The sequence below is a fragment of the Phalangium opilio genome, unplaced genomic scaffold (assembly GCF_054372755.1).
Source record: "Phalangium opilio isolate 3A_F unplaced genomic scaffold, DU_Popi_V2 ptg000013l_1, whole genome shotgun sequence".
Classification (NCBI taxonomy): domain Eukaryota; kingdom Metazoa; phylum Arthropoda; class Arachnida; order Opiliones; family Phalangiidae; genus Phalangium; species Phalangium opilio.
The window spans coordinates 5,938,029-5,955,257 of NW_028324148.1; the positions used below are offsets into that span (position 1 = coordinate 5,938,029).

The window sequence follows — 17,229 nt, forward strand, 5'->3', positions numbered from 1 at the left end:
GAAAGAGAGGGAAGGTTTTGAAGGGAGGGAGCGAGGTTTAAAGAGAGGGAGCGAGGGTATTAAAAAGAGGGAGTGCGAGGTTTTGAAAGAGAGGGAAGGTTTTGAAGGGAGGGAGCGAGGTTTAAAGAGAGGGAGCGAGTTTTAGAAAGAGAGGGAAGGTTTTGCAGGGAGGGAGCGAGGTTTAAAGAGAGGGAGCGAGGGTATTATAAGGAGGGAGAGCGAGGTTTAGAAAGAGAGGGAAGGTTTTGAAGGGAGGGAGCGAGGTTTAAAGAGAGGGAGCGAGGGTATTAAAAAGAGGGAGTGCGAGGTTTTGAAAGAGAGGGAAGGTTTTGAAGGGAGGGAGCGAGGTTTTGAAAGAGAGGGAAGGTTTTGAAGGGAGGGTGCGAGGTTTAAAGAGAGGGAGCGAGGGTATTATAAGGAGGGAGATCGCGAAATATCTAAGGAGGGAGAGCGAATTTCGAATTTTGTCCGCTTTGGCTCGCCATATTTTAAGATATAGATAAAGTTTAGTACTTTGCCTTACTTGTTTCTTTGCACATCTATAATAGGGCATCATTTAATTGTTGCTATTATAACTTGATATAATGAAATTAAAGTAATTTATTGATTAAATAAATCGCTTCATAAGTCTTTTTTCTGTATCTAAAAATAAGAATCAAATATTGTTTTAAAAACTCATTCGTACGCATCATTTGAAAACAAACTTTTGTAGTGCAATTTATGATTCCACTCCTTATAACGAAGCTTGAAACCAGTGGACTACAGAACTCATACTCAAGGCTAATAAATCATAAACAAAACACCCCGTAACACCCGTGCAATGTACTCAACAAGAAAGGACCTTTTATTTTATAACTAGTTATCGAAAATTGCAATGATCCAATACCTAATTAAAACCCACACAATTTTCTTTCCAAGTTTTTGAGTTATGTTAGGTACGTTTATGCTGAAGTAGGATGAGGACTAAAAGTAAAGGACTGTAGATCCTGGCTATACTAACAAAATTTCGGTACACTAGAGGGCCGGTAGATGAGAACCCACCCTCTTGTAATCTTAAAGAAAACAAGGTGGTCTAGCCTTAATTAAGCCAGATCGTTTTGGTACTCTCTCTATCCCAACTACTATAAATATACTTGAGAGGTACCGGGATCGATACCCGGCGCCTCCAATCGAAATTTATCATTCGTAAAGCGGCAAAAATTAAATTAATGAGTGTCCAAACCCTTCAAAATAATGTAGAAGGGGGCGTAGCTCAGATGGTAGAGCGCTCGCTTAGCATGCGAGAGGTACAGGGATCGATGCCTGGCGCCTCCAATCGAAATTTATCATTCGTAAAGCGGCTGAAATTAAATTTATGAGTGTTCAAACCCTTCAAACTACAGGGGAGGGGGCGTAGCTCAGATGGTAGACCCCTCGCTTAGCATGCGAGAGGTACCGGGATCGATGCCCGGCGCCTTCTATCGAAATTTATCATTCGTAAAGCGGCTGAAATTCGATTTATGAGTGTCCAAACCCTTCAAACTACAGGGGGCGTGGCTCAGATGGTAGAGCGCTCGCTTAGCATGCACGCTTGCAAGAACTGTTACGGTATATTACGGGCGCCGACGCGCAACGTACGTACGAACTGGCTCAGTATATGTTGAGTCCTTCTTTTCATGCCTCGGACCCGGGATTTGACATTTTGCAGTCCACGCCCCCTGTCTCGTATGTCGCGAGGCTCTCACCCCGGTATCGTGAGCTTTGGCTGGCTTGGTCTGAATTCTGTGCCACTCAGAATCTCCATTTTCCGGACCGGCCCGATTTAATAAATTCGGTTTTATTCTTCAACCCGCGTATTGACATCTCCGGACTTAGTCAGCGTGCTCGTGCGGTTTTTCTTTCTCGCGGTCTGTATCGCTTACGGGATTTTCCATACGAAGTGGTTCCGGGTTTTTTACCCAGCCCCGCGATTGCTGAACTGTGTGGGCTTACAACTGCGGTTCAATATATCCAATCTGTTCTCCCGGAGTCTTGGCTTTCTCGCGTTCGGTCGCGGCGCCGTTTCTGTCGTACGGTCGGAGTGACGTTAGTCGATCATACGGGTGCGAATTTCGACTTGACTGCCCTGACTAGCAAGGTCATCTACGGTCGTTTTGCGCTCACCACAGTTGCTGAGTCCCCAGGTGAGCATGCCTGGCGCCGCTTATTTGAGGGTCCCCTGCCTCGCCCTGCCTGGTCAACGTTACATTCGTCTTTGCTTCGTCCTTCTCATCGCGACGTCAACCTTCAAGTGGTGCATGTGCACCATGTTGCTATCTTTACGTCTGAGCGTCTTTTCGCCATCGGCCTTTCGTCTAACCCCACTTGCGTGTTTTGCATTCAAACTGTCGAAACTTAAGAGCATATTTTCTTGCGCTGCCCCTTTTCGATTCCGCTCTGGCAGTCCCTAATTGTCACTAAATTAGGCTTGGCCCTTGACAGTGTGCTGGGCAGTTGTACGCCCGGTAGGGACTCTTATATCGTCTTTCAACATTGTTCGGCTGGCATTCGCCCTAAATCCCGGGTGAAATTCGTACATTTCTTAACGTCACTCTTTAAATGTCTGGTTTTAAATGCACGTTCCTTTTTAATTAGTACTGCCAAAGTCTCGTTAAATATTTAAGAAAAACGATGTTACGCCATTTTAAAACGCGAACTACGACTCACCTACAGCTCCCATTTTTTGTTATTGAATCGTGATGAACATTTGTTAAAGCATATAAAAGAATTCTTAAACTGGTTATAATTGTTCGATAAGTGCTTATTTGTAAAATGTGGCATTGATTAACTTTGACGTTTGTATCAATTTTGTTTTATATAAAATAGAAAAAAAGCGCTCGCTTAGCATGCGAGAGGTACCGGGATCGATGCCCGGCGCCTCCAATCGAAATTAATCATTCGTAAAGCAGCTGAAATTCAATTTATGAGTGTCAAAACCCTTCAAACTACAGGGGAGGGGGCGTAGCTCAGATGGTAGAGCGCTCGCTTAGCATGCGAGAGGTACCGGGATCGATGCCCGGCGGCTCCAATCGAAATTTATCATTCGTAAAGCGGCTGAAATTCAATTTATGAGTGTCCAAACCCTTCAAACTACAGGGGAGGGGGCGTAGCTCAGATGGTAGACCCCTCGCTTAGCATGTGAGAGGTACCGGGATCGATGCCCGGCGCCTTCAATCGAAATTTATCATTCGTAAAGCGGCTGAAATTCAATTTATGAGTGTCCACACCCTTCAAACTACAGGGGAGGGGGCGTAGCTCAGATGGTAGACCCCTCGCTTAGCATGTGAGAGGTACCGGGATCGATGCCCGGCGCCTTCAATCGAAATTTATCATTCGTAAAGCGGCTGAAATTCAATTTATGAGTGTCCAAACCCTTCAAACTACAGGGGAGGGGGCGTAGCTCAGATGGTAGACCGCTCGCTTAGTATAAGAGAGGTACCGGGATCGATGCCCGGCGGCTCCAATCGAAATTTATCATTCGTAAAGCGGCTGAAATTCAATTTAGGAGTGTCCAAACCCTTCAAACTACAGGGGAGGGGGCGTAGCTCAGATGGGAGGAGGCGTAGCTCAGATGGTTGAGCGCTCGCTTAGCATGCACGCTTGCAAGAACTGTTACGGTATATTACGGGCGCCGACGCGCAACGTACGTACGAACTGGCTCAGTATATGTTGAGTCCTTCTTTTCATGCCTCGGTTCCGGGATTTGACATTTTGCAGTGCACGCTCCCTGCCTCGTATGTCGCGAGGCTCTCACCCCGGTATCGTGAGCTTTGGCTGGCTTGGTCTGAATTCTGTGCCACTCAGAATCTCCATTTTCCGGACCGGCCCGATTTAATAAATTCGGTTTTATTCTTCAACCTGCGTATTGACATCTCCGGACTTAGTCAGCGTGCTCGTGCGGTTTTTCTTTCTCGCGGTCTGTATCGCTTACGGGATTTTACATACGAAGTGGTTCCGGGTTTTTTACCCAGCCCCGCGATTGCTGAACTGTGTGGGCTAGCTTCGGACGCCCCTTGCCCGTCGTGGCTTACAACTGCGGTTCAATATATCCAATCTGTTCTCCCGGAGTCTTGGCTTTCTCGCGTTCGGTCGCGGCGCCGTTTCTGTCGTACGGTCGGAGTGACGTTAGTCGATCATACGGGTGCGAATTTCGACTTGACTGCCCTGACTAGCAAGGTCATCTACGGTCGTTTTATGCTCACCACAGTTGCTGAGTCCCCAGGTGAGCATGCCTGGCGCCGCTTATTTGGGGGTCCCCTGCCTCGCCCTGCCTGGTCAACGTTACATTCGTCTTTGCTTCGTCCTTCTCATCGCGACGTCAACCTTCAAGTGTGCATGTGCACCATGTTGCTATCTTTACGTCTGAGCGTCTTTTCGCCATCGGCCTTTCGTCTAACCCCACTTGCGTGTTTTGCATTCAAACTGCCGAAACTTTAGTGCATATTTTCTTGCGCTGCCCCTTTTCGATTCCGCTCTGGCAGTCCCTAATTGTCACTAAATTAGGCTTGGCCCTTGACAGTGTGCTGGGCAGTTGTACGCCCGGTAGGGACTCTTATATCGTCTTTCAACATTGTTCGGCTGGCATTCGCCCTAAATCCCGGGTGAAATTCGTACATTTCTTAACGTCACTCTTTAAATGGCTGGTTTTAAATGCACGTTCCTTTTTAATTAGTACTGCCAAAGTCTCGTTAAATATTTTAGAAAAACGATGTTACGCCATTTTAAAACGCGAAATACGACTCACCTACAGCTCCCATTTTTTGTTATTGAATCGTGATGAACATTTGTTAAAGCATATAAAAGAATTCTTAAACTGGTTATAATTGTTCGATAAGTGCTTATTTGTAAAATGTGGCATTGATTAACTTTGACGTTTGTATCAATTTTGTTTTATATAAAATAGAAAAAAAAGCGCTCGCTTAGCATGCGAGAGGTACCGGGATCGATGCCCGGCGCCTCCTATCGAAATTAATCATTCGTAAAGCAGCTGAAATTCAATTTATGAGTGTCAAAACCCTTCAAACTACAGGGGAGGGGGCGTAGCTCAGATGGTAGAGCGCTCGCTTAGCATGCGAGAGGTACCGGGATCGATGCCCGGCGGCTCCAATCGAAATTTATCATTCGTAAAACGGCTGAAATTCAATTTATGAGTGTCCAAACCCTTCAAACTACAGGGGAGGGGGCGTAGCTCAGATGGTAGACCCCTCGCTTAGCATGCGAGAGGTACCGGGATCGATGCCCGGCGCCTTCAATCGAAATTTATCATTCGTAAAGCGGCTGAAATTATATTTATGAGTGTCCAAACCCTTCAAACTACCGGGGAGGGGGCGTAGCTCAGATGGTAGACCGCTCGCTTAGCATACGAGAGGTACCGGGATCGATGCCCGGCGCCTCCAATCGAAATTTATCATTCGTAAAGCGGCTGAAATTCAATTTAGGAGTGTCCAAACCCTTCAAACTACAGGGGAGGGGGCGTGGCTCAGATGGTAGAGCGCTCGCTTAGCATGCACGCTTGCAAGAACTGTTACGGTATATTACGGGCGCCGACGCGCAACGTACGTACGAACTGGCTCAGTATATGTTGAGTCCTTCTTTTCATGCCTCGGACCCGGGATTTGACATTTTGCAGTCCACGCCCCCTGTCTCGTATGTCGCGAGGCTCTCACCCCGGTATCGTGAGCTTTGGCTGGCTTGGTCTGAATTCTGTGCCACTCAGAATCTCCATTTTCCGGACCGGCCCGATTTAATAAATTCGGTTTTATTCTTCAACCTGCGTATTGACATCTCCGGACTTAGTCAGCGTGCTCGTGCGGTTTTTCTTTCTCGCGGTCTGTATCGCTTACGGGATTTTACATACGAAGTGGTTCCGGGTTTTTTACCCAGCCCCGCGATTGCTGAACTGTGTGGGCTAGCTTCGGACGCCCCTTGCCCGTCGTGGCTTACAACTGCGGTTCAATATTTCCAATCTGTTCTCCCGGAGTCTTGGCTTTCTCGCGTTCGGTCGCGGAGCCGTTTCTGTCGTACGGTCGGAGTGACGTTAGTCGATCATACGGGTGCGAATTTCGACTTGACTGCCCTGACTAGCAAGGTCATCTACGGTCGTTATATGCTCACCACAGTTGCTGAGTCCCCAGGTGAGCATGCCTGGCGCCGCTTATTTGGGGGTCCCCTGCCTCGCCCTGCCTGGTCAACGTTACATTCGTCTTTGCTTCGTCCTTCTCATCGCGACGTCAACCTTCAAGTGTGCATGTGCACCATGTTGCTATCTTTACGTCTGAGCGTCTTTTCGCCATCGGCCTTTCGTCTAACCCCACTTGCGTGTTTTGCATTCAAACTGCCGAAACTTTAGAGCATATTTTCTTGCGCTGCCCCTTTTCGATTCCGCTCTGGCAGTCCCTAATTGTCACTAAATTAGGCTTGGCCCTTGACAGTGTGCTGGGCAGTTGTACGCCCGGTAGGGACTCTTATATCGTCTTTCAACATTGTTCGGCTGGCATTCGCCCTAAATCCCGGGTGAAATTCGTACATTTCTTAACGTCACTCTTTAAATGGCTGGTTTTAAATGCACGTTCCTTTTTAATTAGTACTGCCAAAGTCTCGTTAAATATTTTAGAAAAACGATGTTACGCCATTTTAAAACGCGAAATACGACTCACCTACAGCTCCCATTTTTTGTTATTGAATCGTGATGAACATTTGTTAAAGCATATAAAAGAATTCTTAAACTGGTTATAATTGTTCGATAAGTGCTTATTTGTAAAATGTGGCATTGATTAACTTTGACGTTTGTATCAATTTTGTTTTATATAAAATAGAAAAAAAAGCGCTCGCTTAGCATGCGAGAGGTACCGGGATCGATGCCCGGCGCCTCCTATCGAAATTAATCATTCGTAAAGCAGCTGAAATTCATTTTATGAGTGTCAAAACCCTTCAAACTACAGGGGAGGGAGCGTAGCTCAGATGGTAGAGCGCTCGCTTAGCATGCGAGAGGTACCGGGATCGATGCCCGGCACCTTCAATCGCAATTTATCTTTCGTAAAGCGGCTGAAATTAAATTTATGAGTGTCCAAACCCTTCAAACTACAGGTGAGGGGGCGCAGTCCAGATGGTAGAGCGCTCGCTTAGCATGCGAGAGGTATTGGGATCGATGCCCGGCGCCTCGAATCGAAATTTATCATTCGTAAAGCGGCTGAAATTAAATTTATGAGTGTCCAAACCCTTCAAACGACAGTGGAAGGGGGCGTAGCTCAGATGGTAGAGCGCTCGCTTAGCATGCGAGAGGTACCGGGATCGATGCCCGGCTTCTCCAATCGAAGTTTATCATTCGTAAAGCGGCTGAAATTAAATTTATGAGTGTCCAAACCCTTCAAACTGCAGGGGAGGGGCCTAGCTCAGATGGTAGAGCGCTCGCTTAGCAAGCGAGAGGTACCGGGATCGATGCCCGGCGCCTCCAATCGAAATTTATCATTCTTAAAGCGGCTGAAATTAAATTTATGAGTGTCCAAACCCTTCAAACCACAGGGGAGGGGGCGTAGTCCAGATGGTAGAGCGCTCGCTTAGCATGCGAGAGGTACCGGGATCGATGCCCGGCGCCTCCAATCGAAATTTATCATTCGTAAAGCGGCTGAAATTAAATATATGAGTGTCCAAACCCTTCAAACTGCAGGGGAGGGGGCGTAGTCCAGATGGTAGAGCGCTCGCTTAGCTTCGAGAGGTACCGGGATCGATTCCCGGCGCCTCCAATCGAAATTTATCATTCGTAAAGCGGCTGAATTAAAATTTATGGGTGTCCAAACCCTTCAAACTACAGGGGAGGGGGCGTAGTCCAGATGGTAGAGCGCTCGCTTAGCATGCGAGAGGTACCGGGATCGATGCCCGGCGCCTCCAATCGAAATTTATCATTCGTAAAGCGGCTGAATTAAAATTTATGAGTGTCCAAACCCTTCAAGCGAGAGTGGAAGTGGGCGTAGCTCAGATGGTAGAGCGCTCGCTTAGCATGCGAGAGGTATCGGGATCGATGCCCGGCGCCTCCAATCGAAATTTATCATTCGAAAAAGCGGCTGAAATTAAATTTATGAGTGTCCAAACCCTTCAAACTGCAGGGGAGGGGGCGTAGCTCAGATGGTAGAGCGTTCGCTTAGCATGCGAGAGGTACCGCGATCGCTGCCCGTTGCCTGCAATCGAAATTTATCATTCGTAAAGCGGCTGAATTAAAATTTATGAGTGTCCAAACCCTTCAAACTACAGAAGAACGGGCGTAGCTCAGATGGTAGAGCGCTCGCTTAGCATGCGAGAGGTACCGGGATCGATGCCCGGCGCCTCCAACCGAAATTTATCATTCGTAAAGCGGCTGAATTAAAATTTATGAGTGTCCAAACCCTTCAAACTATAGGGGAGGGGGCGTAGTCCAGATGGTAGAGCGCTCGCTTAGCATGCGAGAGGTACCGGGATCGATGCCCGGCGCCTCCAATCGAAATTTATCATTCGTAAAGCGGCTGAAATTAAATTTATGAGTGTCCAAACCCTTCAAACTGCAGGGGAGGGGGTGTAGTCGAGATGGTAGAGCGCTCGCTTAGCCTGCGAGAGGTACCGGGATCGATGCCCGGCGCCTCCAATCGAAATTTATCATTCGTAAAGCGGCTGAATTAAAATTTATGAGTGTCCAAACCCTTCAAGCGAAAGTGGAAGTGGGCGTAGCTCAGATGGTAGAGCGCTCGCTTAGCATGCGGGAGGTACCGGGATCGATGCCCGGCGCCTCCAATCGAAATTTATCATTCGTAAAGCGGCTGAAATTAAATTTATGAGTGTCCAAACCCTTCAAACGGCAGTGGAAGGGGGCGTAGCTCAGATGGTAGAGCGCTCGCTTAGCATGCGAGAGGTACCGGGATCGATGCCCGGCTTCTCCAATCGAAGTTTATCATTCGTAAAGCGGCTGAAATTAAATTTATGAGTGTCCAAACCCTTCAAACTGCAGGGGAGGGGGCGTAGCTCAGATGGTAGAGCGCTCGCTTAGCATGCGAGAGGTACCGGGATCGATGCCCGGCACCTCCAATCGAAATTTATCATTCGTAAAGCGGCTGAAATTAAATTTATGAGTTTCCAAACCCTTCAAACGAGATAGGAAGGGGGCGTAGCTCAGATGGTAGAGCGCTCGCTTAGCATGCGAGAGGTACCGGGATCGATGCCCGGCGCCTCCAATCGAAGTTTATCATTCGTAAAGCGGCTGAAATTAAATTTATGAGTGTCCAAACCCTTCAAACTACAGGGGAGGGGGCGTAGCTCAGATGGTAGTGCTCTCGCTTAGCATGCGAGAGGTACCGGGATCGATGCCCGGCGCCTCCAATCGAAATTTATCATTCGTAAAGCGGCTGAATTAAAATTTATGAGTGTCCAAACCCTTCAAGCGAGAGTGGAAGTGGGCGTAGCTCAGATGGTAGAGCGCTCGCTTAGCATGCGAGAGGTACCGGGTTCGATGCCCGGCGCCTCCAATCGAAGTTTATCATTCGTAAAACGGCTGAAATTAAATTTATGAGTGTCCAAACCCTTCAAACGACAGTGGAAGGGGGCGTAGCTCAGATGGTAGAGCGCAAGCTTAGCATGCGAGAGGTAACGGGATCGATGCCCGGCGCCTCCAATCGAAGTTTATCATTCGTAAAGCGGCTGAAATTAAATTTATGAGTGTACAAACCCTTCAAACTGCAGGGGAGGGGGCGTAGCTCAGATGGTAGAGCGCTCGCTTAGCATGCGAGAGGTCCCGGGATCGATGCCCGGCGCCTCCAATCGAAATTTATCATTCTTAAAACGGCTGAAATTAAATTTATGAGTGTCCAAACCCTTCAAACTGCAGGGAAGGGGGCGTAGCTCAGATGGTAGAGCGCTCGCTTAGCATGCGAGAGGTACCGGGATCGATGCCCGGCGCCTCCAATCGAAATTTATCATTCGTAAAGCGGCTGAAATTAAATTTATGAGTGTCCAAACCCTTCAAACTGCAGGGAAGGGGGCGTAGCTCAGATGGTAGAGCGCTCGCTTAGCATGCGAGAGGTACCGGGATCGATGCCCGGCGCCTCCAACCGAAATTTATCATTCGTAAAGCGGCTGAATTAAAATTTATGAGTGTCCAAACCCTTCAAACTACAGGGGAGGGGGCGTAGTCCAGATGGTAGAGCGCTCGCTTAGCATGCGAGAGGTACCGGGATCGATGCCCGGCGCCTCCAATCGAAATTTATCATTCGTAAAGCGGCTGAAATTAAATTTATGAGTGTCCAAACCCTTCAAACGACAGTGGAAGGGGGCGTAGCTCAGAAGGTAGAGCGCTAGCTTAGCATGCGAGAGGTACCGGGATCGATGCCCGGCGCCTCCAATCGAAGTTTATCATTCGTAAAGCGGCTGAAATTAAATTTATGAGTGTACAAACCCTTCAAACTGCAGGGGAGGGGGCGTAGCTCAGTTGGTAGAGCGCTCGCTTAGCATGCGAGAGGTCCCGGGATCGATGCCCGGCGCCTCCAATCGAAATTTATCATTCTTAAAACGGCTGAAATTAAATTTATGAGTGTCCAAACCCTTCAAACGACAGTGGAAGGGGGCGTAGCTCAGATGGTAGAGCGCTAGCTTAGCATGCGAGAGGTACCGGGATCGATGCCCGGCGCCTCCAATCGAAGTTTATCATTCGTAAAGCGGCTGAAATTAAATTTATGAGTGTACAAACCCTTCAAACTGCAGGGGAGGGGGCGTAGCTCAGATGGTAGAGCGCTCGCTTAGCATGCGAGAGGTCCCGGGATCGATGCCCGGCGCCTCCAATCGAAATTTATCATTCGTAAAGCGGCTGAAATTAAATTTATGAGTGTCCAAACCCTTCAAACTGCAGGGAAGGGGGCGTAGCTCAGATGGTAGAGCGCTCGCTTAGCATGCGAGAGGTACCGGGATCGATGCCCGGCGCCTCCAACCGAAATTTATCATTCGTAAAGCGGCTGAATTAAAATTTATGAGTGTCCAAACCCTTCAAACTACAGGGGAGGGGGCGTAGTCCAGATGGTAGAGCGCTCGCTTAGCATGCGAGAGGTACCGGGATCGATGCCCGGCGCCTCCAATCGAAATTTATCATTCGTAAAGCGGCTGAAATTAAATTTATGAGTGTCCAAACCCTTCAAACTGCAGGGGAGGGGGCGTAGCTCAGATGGTAGAGCGCTCGCTTAGCATGCGAGAGGTCCCGGGATCGATGCCCGGCGCCTCCAATCGAAATTTATCATTCGTAAAGCGGCTGAAATTAAATTTATGAGTGTCCAAACCCTTCAAACTGCAGGGAAGGGGGCGTAGCTCAGATGGTAGAGCGCTCGCTTAGCATGCGAGAGGTACCGGGATCGATGCCCGGCGCCTCCAACCGAAATTTATCATTCGTAAAGCGGCTGAATTAAAATTTATGAGTGTCCAAACCCTTCAAACTACAGGGGAGGGGGCGTAGTCCAGATGGTAGAGCGCTAGCTTAGCATGCGAGAGGTACCGGGATCGATGCCCGGCGCCTCCAATCGAAGTTTATCATTCGTAAAGCGGCTGAAATTAAATTTATGAGTGTACAAACCCTTCAAACTGCAGGGGAGGGGGCGTAGCTCAGTTGGTAGAGCGCTCGCTTAGCATGCGAGAGGTCCCGGGATCGATGCCCGGCGCCTCCAATCGAAATTTATCATTCTTAAAACGGCTGAAATTAAATTTATGAGTGTCCAAACCCTTCAAACTGCAGGGGAGGGGGCGTAGCTCAGATGGTAGAGCGCTCGCTTAGCATGCGAGAGGTACCGGGATCGATGCCCGGCGCCTCCAATCGAAGTTTATCATTCGTAAAGCGGCTGAAATTAAATTTATGAGTGTACAAACCCTTCAAACTGCAGGGGAGGGGGCGTACCTCAGTTGGTAGAGCGCTCGCTTAGCATGCGAGAGGTCCCGGGATCGATGCCCGGCGCCTCCAATCGAAATTTATCATTCTTAAAACGGCTGAAATTAAATTTATGAGTGTCCAAACCCTTCAAACTGCAGGGGAGGGGGCGTAGCTCAGATGGTAGAGCGCTCGCTTAGCATGCGAGAGGTACCGGGATCGATGCCCGGCGCCTCCAATCGAAATTTATCATTCGTAAAGCGGCTGAATTAAAATTTATGAGTGTCCAAACCCTTCAAACTACAGAAGAACGGGCGTAGCTCAGATGGTAGAGCGCTCGCTTAGCATGCGAGAGGTACCGGGATCGATGCCCGGCGCCTCCAACCGAAATTTATCATTCGTAAAGCGGCTGAATTAAAATTTATGAGTGTCCAAACCCTTCAAACTACAGGGGAGGGGGCGTAGTCCAGATGGTAGAGCGCTCGCTTAGCATGCGAGAGGTACCGGGATCGATGCCCGGCGCCTCCAATCGAAATTTATCATTCGTAAAGCGGCTGAAATTAAATTTATGAGTGTCCAAACCCTTCAAACTGCAGGGGAGGGGGTGTAGTCGAGATGGTAGAGCGCTCGCTTAGCCTGCGAGAGGTACCGGGATCGATGCCCGGCGCCTCCAATCGAAATTTATCATTCGTAAAGCGGCTGAATTAAAATTTATGAGTGTCCAAACCCTTCAAGCGAAAGTGGAAGTGGGCGTAGCTCAGATGGTAGAGCGCTCGCTTAGCATGCGGGAGGTACCGGGATCGATGCCCGGCGCCTCCAATCGAAATTTATCATTCGTAAAGCGGCTGAAATTAAATTTATGAGTGTCCAAACCCTTCAAACGGCAGTGGAAGGGGGCGTAGCTCAGATGGTAGAGCGCTCGCTTAGCATGCGAGAGGTACCGGGATCGATGCCCGGCTTCTCCAATCGAAGTTTATCATTCGTAAAGCGGCTGAAATTAAATTTATGAGTGTCCAAACCCTTCAAACTGCCGGGGAGGGGGCGTAGCTCAGATGGTAGAGCGCTCGCTTAGCATGCGAGAGGTACCGGGATCGATGCCCGGCACCTCCAATCGAAATTTATCATTCGTAAAGCGGCTGAAATTAAATTTATGAGTTTCCAAACCCTTCAAACGAGATAGGAAGGGGGCGTAGCTCAGATGGTAGAGCGCTCGCTTAGCATGCGAGAGGTACCGGGATCGATGCCCGGCGCCTCCAATCGAAGTTTATCATTCGTAAAGCGGCTGAAATTAAATTTATGAGTGTCCAAACCCTTCAAACTACAGGGGAGGGGGCGTAGCTCAGATGGTAGTGCTCTCGCTTAGCATGCGAGAGGTACCGGGATCGATGCCCGGCGCCTCCAATCGAAATTTATCATTCGTAAAGCGGCTGAATTAAAATTTATGAGTGTCCAAACCCTTCAAGCGAGAGTGGAAGTGGGCGTAGCTCAGATGGTAGAGCGCTCGCTTAGCATGCGAGAGGTACCGGGTTCGATGCCCGGCGCCTCCAATCGAAGTTTATCATTCGTAAAACGGCTGAAATTAAATTTATGAGTGTCCAAACCCTTCAAACGACAGTGGAAGGGGGCGTAGCTCAGATGGTAGAGCGCAAGCTTAGCATGCGAGAGGTAACGGGATCGATGCCCGGCGCCTCCAATCGAAGTTTATCATTCGTAAAGCGGCTGAAATTAAATTTATGAGTGTACAAACCCTTCAAACTGCAGGGGAGGGGGCGTAGCTCAGATGGTAGAGCGCTCGCTTAGCATGCGAGAGGTCCCGGGATCGATGCCCGGCGCCTCCAATCGAAATTTATCATTCTTAAAACGGCTGAAATTAAATTTATGAGTGTCCAAACCCTTCAAACTGCAGGGAAGGGGGCGTAGCTCAGATGGTAGAGCGCTCGCTTAGCATGCGAGAGGTACCGGGATCGATGCCCGGCGCCTCCAATCGAAATTTATCATTCGTAAAGCGGCTGAAATTAAATTTATGAGTGTCCAAACCCTTCAAACTGCAGGGAAGGGGGCGTAGCTCAGATGGTAGAGCGCTCGCTTAGCATGCGAGAGGTACCGGGATCGATGCCCGGCGCCTCCAACCGAAATTTATCATTCGTAAAGCGGCTGAATTAAAATTTATGAGTGTCCAAACCCTTCAAACTACAGGGGAGGGGGCGTAGTCCAGATGGTAGAGCGCTCGCTTAGCATGCGAGAGGTACCGGGATCGATGCCCGGCGCCTCCAATCGAAATTTATCATTCGTAAAGCGGCTGAAATTAAATTTATGAGTGTCCAAACCCTTCAAACGACAGTGGAAGGGGGCGTAGCTCAGAAGGTAGAGCGCTAGCTTAGCATGCGAGAGGTACCGGGATCGATGCCCGGCGCCTCCAATCGAAGTTTATCATTCGTAAAGCGGCTGAAATTAAATTTATGAGTGTACAAACCCTTCAAACTGCAGGGGAGGGGGCGTAGCTCAGTTGGTAGAGCGCTCGCTTAGCATGCGAGAGGTCCCGGGATCGATGCCCGGCGCCTCCAATCGAAATTTATCATTCTTAAAACGGCTGAAATTAAATTTATGAGTGTCCAAACCCTTCAAACGACAGTGGAAGGGGGCGTAGCTCAGATGGTAGAGCGCTAGCTTAGCATGCGAGAGGTACCGGGATCGATGCCCGGCGCCTCCAATCGAAGTTTATCATTCGTAAAGCGGCTGAAATTAAATTTATGAGTGTACAAACCCTTCAAACTGCAGGGGAGGGGGCGTAGCTCAGATGGTAGAGCGCTCGCTTAGCATGCGAGAGGTCCCGGGATCGATGCCCGGCGCCTCCAATCGAAATTTATCATTCGTAAAGCGGCTGAAATTAAATTTATGAGTGTCCAAACCCTTCAAACTGCAGGGAAGGGGGCGTAGCTCAGATGGTAGAGCGCTCGCTTAGCATGCGAGATGTACCGGGATCGATGCCCGGCGCCTCCAACCGAAATTTATCATTCGTAAAGCGGCTGAATTAAAATTTATGAGTGTCCAAACCCTTCAAACTACAGGGGAGGGGGCGTAGTCCAGATGGTAGAGCGCTCGCTTAGCATGCGAGAGGTACCGGGATCGATGCCCGGCGCCTCCAATCGAAATTTATCATTCGTAAAGCGGCTGAAATTAAATTTATGAGTGTCCAAACCCTTCAAACTGCAGGGGAGGGGGCGTAGCTCAGATGGTAGAGCGCTCGCTTAGCATGCGAGAGGTCCCGGGATCGATGCCCGGCGCCTCCAATCGAAATTTATCATTCGTAAAGCGGCTGAAATTAAATTTATGAGTGTCCAAACCCTTCAAACTGCAGGGAAGGGGGCGTAGCTCAGATGGTAGAGCGCTCGCTTAGCATGCGAGAGGTACCGGGATCGATGCCCGGCGCCTCCAACCGAAATTTATCATTCGTAAAGCGGCTGAATTAAAATTTATGAGTGTCCAAACCCTTCAAACTACAGGGGAGGGGGCGTAGTCCAGATGGTAGAGCGCTAGCTTAGCATGCGAGAGGTACCGGGATCGATGCCCGGCGCCTCCAATCGAAGTTTATCATTCGTAAAGCGGCTGAAATTAAATTTATGAGTGTACAAACCCTTCAAACTGCAGGGGAGGGGGCGTAGCTCAGTTGGTAGAGCGCTCGCTTAGCATGCGAGAGGTCCCGGGATCGATGCCCGGCGCCTCCAATCGAAATTTATCATTCTTAAAACGGCTGAAATTAAATTTATGAGTGTCCAAACCCTTCAAACTGCAGGGGAGGGGGCGTAGCTCAGATGGTAGAGCGCTCGCTTAGCATGCGAGAGGTACCGGGATCGATGCCCGGCGCCTCCAACCGAAATTTATCATTCGTAAAGCGGCTGAATTAAAATTTATGAGTGTCCAAACCCTTCAAACTACAGGGGAGGGGGCGTAGTCCAGATGGTAGAGCGCTAGCTTAGCATGCGAGAGGTACCGGGATCGATGCCCGGCGCCTCCAATCGAAGTTTATCATTCGTAAAGCGGCTGAAATTAAATTTATGAGTGTACAAACCCTTCAAACTGCAGGGGAGGGGGCGTAGCTCAGTTGGTAGAGCGCTCGCTTAGCATGCGAGAGGTCCCGGGATCGATGCCCGGCGCCTCCAATCGAAATTTATCATTCTTAAAACGGCTGAAATTAAATTTATGAGTGTCCAAACCCTTCAAACTGCAGGGGAGGGGGCGTAGCTCAGATGGTAGAGCGCTCGCTTAGCATGCGAGAGGTACCGGGATCGATGCCCGGCGCCTCCAATCGAAGTTTATCATTCGTAAAGCGGCTGAAATTAAATTTATGAGTGTCCAAACCCTTCAAACTGCAGGGAAGGGGGCGTAGCTCAGATGGTAGAGCCCTCGCTTAGCATGCGAGAGGTACCGGGATCGATGCCCGGCGCCTCCAACCGAAATTTATCATTCGTAAAGCGGCTGAATTAAAATTTATGAGTGTCCAAACCCTTCAAACTACAGGGGAGGGGGCGTAGTCCAGATGGTAGAGCGCTCGCTTAGCATGCGAGAGGTACCGGGATCGATGCCCGGCGCCTCCAATCGAAATTTATCATTCGTAAAGCGGCTGAAATTAAATTTATGAGTGTCCAAACCCTTCAAACGACAGTGGAAGGGGGCGTAGCTCAGAAGGTAGAGCGCTAGCTTAGCATGCGAGAGGTACCGGGATCGATGCCCGGCGCCTCCAATCGAAGTTTATCATTCGTAAAGCGGCTGAAATTAAATTTATGAGTGTACAAACCCTTCAAACTGCAGGGGAGGGGGCGTAGCTCAGTTGGTAGAGCGCTCGCTTAGCATGCGAGAGGTCCCGGGATCGATGCCCGGCGCCTCCAATCGAAATTTATCATTCTTAAAACGGCTGAAATTAAATTTATGAGTGTCCAAACCCTTCAAACTGCAGGGGAGGGGGCGTAGCTCAGATGGTAGAGCGCTCGCTTAGCATGCGAGAGGTACCGGGATCGATGCCCGGCGCCTCCAATCGAAATTTATCATTCGTAACGCGGCTGAAATTAAATTTATGAGTGTCCAAACCCTTCAAACTACAGGGGAGGGGGAGTAGTTCAGATGATAGAGCGCTCGCTTAGCATGCGAGAGGTACCGGGATCGATGCCCGGCGCCTCCAATCGAAATTTATCATTCGTAAAGCGGCTGAATTAAAATTTATGAGTGTCCAAACCCTTCAAGCGAGAGTGGAAGTGGGCGTAGCTCAGATGGTAGAGCGCTCGCTTAGCATGCGAGAGGTACCGGGATCGATGCCCGGCGCCTCCAATCGAAATTTATCATTCGTAAAGCGG

The 17,229-nt window shown here is 49.2% G+C and overlaps 1 protein-coding gene and 39 non-coding genes across 40 annotated transcripts in view; all 40 read left to right on the forward strand.

Annotated features, from left to right (window-relative positions):
• Positions 1-17,229, forward strand: part of LOC149707953 (sorting nexin-25-like) — a 365,564-nt gene that overhangs the window by 28,200 nt on the left and 320,135 nt on the right. The gene's annotated exons all lie outside the window — the stretch shown is intronic.
• Positions 2,974-3,046, forward strand: TRNAA-AGC (transfer RNA alanine (anticodon AGC)). The gene has a single exon. It is a non-coding gene; the product is annotated as a tRNA-Ala (tRNA).
• On the forward strand, positions 5,052-5,124 carry TRNAA-AGC (transfer RNA alanine (anticodon AGC)). Its single transcript has one exon. It is a non-coding gene; the product is annotated as a tRNA-Ala (tRNA).
• On the forward strand, positions 7,255-7,327 carry TRNAA-AGC (transfer RNA alanine (anticodon AGC)). Its single transcript has one exon. It is a non-coding gene; the product is annotated as a tRNA-Ala (tRNA).
• On the forward strand, positions 8,852-8,924 carry TRNAA-AGC (transfer RNA alanine (anticodon AGC)). The gene has a single exon. It is a non-coding gene; the product is annotated as a tRNA-Ala (tRNA).
• On the forward strand, positions 8,997-9,069 carry TRNAA-AGC (transfer RNA alanine (anticodon AGC)). Its single transcript has one exon. It is a non-coding gene; the product is annotated as a tRNA-Ala (tRNA).
• On the forward strand, positions 9,143-9,215 carry TRNAA-AGC (transfer RNA alanine (anticodon AGC)). Its single transcript has one exon. It is a non-coding gene; the product is annotated as a tRNA-Ala (tRNA).
• On the forward strand, positions 9,434-9,506 carry TRNAA-AGC (transfer RNA alanine (anticodon AGC)). The gene has a single exon. It is a non-coding gene; the product is annotated as a tRNA-Ala (tRNA).
• On the forward strand, positions 9,725-9,797 carry TRNAA-AGC (transfer RNA alanine (anticodon AGC)). The gene has a single exon. It is a non-coding gene; the product is annotated as a tRNA-Ala (tRNA).
• Positions 9,870-9,942, forward strand: TRNAA-AGC (transfer RNA alanine (anticodon AGC)). The gene has a single exon. It is a non-coding gene; the product is annotated as a tRNA-Ala (tRNA).
• Positions 10,015-10,087, forward strand: TRNAA-AGC (transfer RNA alanine (anticodon AGC)). The gene has a single exon. It is a non-coding gene; the product is annotated as a tRNA-Ala (tRNA).
• Positions 10,451-10,523, forward strand: TRNAA-AGC (transfer RNA alanine (anticodon AGC)). Its single transcript has one exon. It is a non-coding gene; the product is annotated as a tRNA-Ala (tRNA).
• Positions 10,742-10,814, forward strand: TRNAA-AGC (transfer RNA alanine (anticodon AGC)). Its single transcript has one exon. It is a non-coding gene; the product is annotated as a tRNA-Ala (tRNA).
• Positions 10,887-10,959, forward strand: TRNAA-AGC (transfer RNA alanine (anticodon AGC)). Its single transcript has one exon. It is a non-coding gene; the product is annotated as a tRNA-Ala (tRNA).
• Positions 11,177-11,249, forward strand: TRNAA-AGC (transfer RNA alanine (anticodon AGC)). Its single transcript has one exon. It is a non-coding gene; the product is annotated as a tRNA-Ala (tRNA).
• On the forward strand, positions 11,322-11,394 carry TRNAA-AGC (transfer RNA alanine (anticodon AGC)). Its single transcript has one exon. It is a non-coding gene; the product is annotated as a tRNA-Ala (tRNA).
• TRNAA-AGC (transfer RNA alanine (anticodon AGC)) lies at positions 11,612-11,684 on the forward strand. The gene has a single exon. It is a non-coding gene; the product is annotated as a tRNA-Ala (tRNA).
• On the forward strand, positions 11,757-11,829 carry TRNAA-AGC (transfer RNA alanine (anticodon AGC)). Its single transcript has one exon. It is a non-coding gene; the product is annotated as a tRNA-Ala (tRNA).
• Positions 11,902-11,974, forward strand: TRNAA-AGC (transfer RNA alanine (anticodon AGC)). Its single transcript has one exon. It is a non-coding gene; the product is annotated as a tRNA-Ala (tRNA).
• Positions 12,047-12,119, forward strand: TRNAA-AGC (transfer RNA alanine (anticodon AGC)). The gene has a single exon. It is a non-coding gene; the product is annotated as a tRNA-Ala (tRNA).
• On the forward strand, positions 12,774-12,846 carry TRNAA-AGC (transfer RNA alanine (anticodon AGC)). The gene has a single exon. It is a non-coding gene; the product is annotated as a tRNA-Ala (tRNA).
• TRNAA-AGC (transfer RNA alanine (anticodon AGC)) lies at positions 12,919-12,991 on the forward strand. The gene has a single exon. It is a non-coding gene; the product is annotated as a tRNA-Ala (tRNA).
• Positions 13,065-13,137, forward strand: TRNAA-AGC (transfer RNA alanine (anticodon AGC)). Its single transcript has one exon. It is a non-coding gene; the product is annotated as a tRNA-Ala (tRNA).
• TRNAA-AGC (transfer RNA alanine (anticodon AGC)) lies at positions 13,356-13,428 on the forward strand. Its single transcript has one exon. It is a non-coding gene; the product is annotated as a tRNA-Ala (tRNA).
• On the forward strand, positions 13,647-13,719 carry TRNAA-AGC (transfer RNA alanine (anticodon AGC)). The gene has a single exon. It is a non-coding gene; the product is annotated as a tRNA-Ala (tRNA).
• On the forward strand, positions 13,792-13,864 carry TRNAA-AGC (transfer RNA alanine (anticodon AGC)). Its single transcript has one exon. It is a non-coding gene; the product is annotated as a tRNA-Ala (tRNA).
• On the forward strand, positions 13,937-14,009 carry TRNAA-AGC (transfer RNA alanine (anticodon AGC)). The gene has a single exon. It is a non-coding gene; the product is annotated as a tRNA-Ala (tRNA).
• Positions 14,373-14,445, forward strand: TRNAA-AGC (transfer RNA alanine (anticodon AGC)). The gene has a single exon. It is a non-coding gene; the product is annotated as a tRNA-Ala (tRNA).
• On the forward strand, positions 14,664-14,736 carry TRNAA-AGC (transfer RNA alanine (anticodon AGC)). The gene has a single exon. It is a non-coding gene; the product is annotated as a tRNA-Ala (tRNA).
• On the forward strand, positions 14,809-14,881 carry TRNAA-AGC (transfer RNA alanine (anticodon AGC)). The gene has a single exon. It is a non-coding gene; the product is annotated as a tRNA-Ala (tRNA).
• Positions 15,099-15,171, forward strand: TRNAA-AGC (transfer RNA alanine (anticodon AGC)). Its single transcript has one exon. It is a non-coding gene; the product is annotated as a tRNA-Ala (tRNA).
• TRNAA-AGC (transfer RNA alanine (anticodon AGC)) lies at positions 15,244-15,316 on the forward strand. The gene has a single exon. It is a non-coding gene; the product is annotated as a tRNA-Ala (tRNA).
• On the forward strand, positions 15,534-15,606 carry TRNAA-AGC (transfer RNA alanine (anticodon AGC)). The gene has a single exon. It is a non-coding gene; the product is annotated as a tRNA-Ala (tRNA).
• Positions 15,679-15,751, forward strand: TRNAA-AGC (transfer RNA alanine (anticodon AGC)). The gene has a single exon. It is a non-coding gene; the product is annotated as a tRNA-Ala (tRNA).
• Positions 15,969-16,041, forward strand: TRNAA-AGC (transfer RNA alanine (anticodon AGC)). Its single transcript has one exon. It is a non-coding gene; the product is annotated as a tRNA-Ala (tRNA).
• Positions 16,114-16,186, forward strand: TRNAA-AGC (transfer RNA alanine (anticodon AGC)). The gene has a single exon. It is a non-coding gene; the product is annotated as a tRNA-Ala (tRNA).
• Positions 16,259-16,331, forward strand: TRNAA-AGC (transfer RNA alanine (anticodon AGC)). The gene has a single exon. It is a non-coding gene; the product is annotated as a tRNA-Ala (tRNA).
• TRNAA-AGC (transfer RNA alanine (anticodon AGC)) lies at positions 16,695-16,767 on the forward strand. Its single transcript has one exon. It is a non-coding gene; the product is annotated as a tRNA-Ala (tRNA).
• On the forward strand, positions 16,840-16,912 carry TRNAA-AGC (transfer RNA alanine (anticodon AGC)). The gene has a single exon. It is a non-coding gene; the product is annotated as a tRNA-Ala (tRNA).
• On the forward strand, positions 17,131-17,203 carry TRNAA-AGC (transfer RNA alanine (anticodon AGC)). The gene has a single exon. It is a non-coding gene; the product is annotated as a tRNA-Ala (tRNA).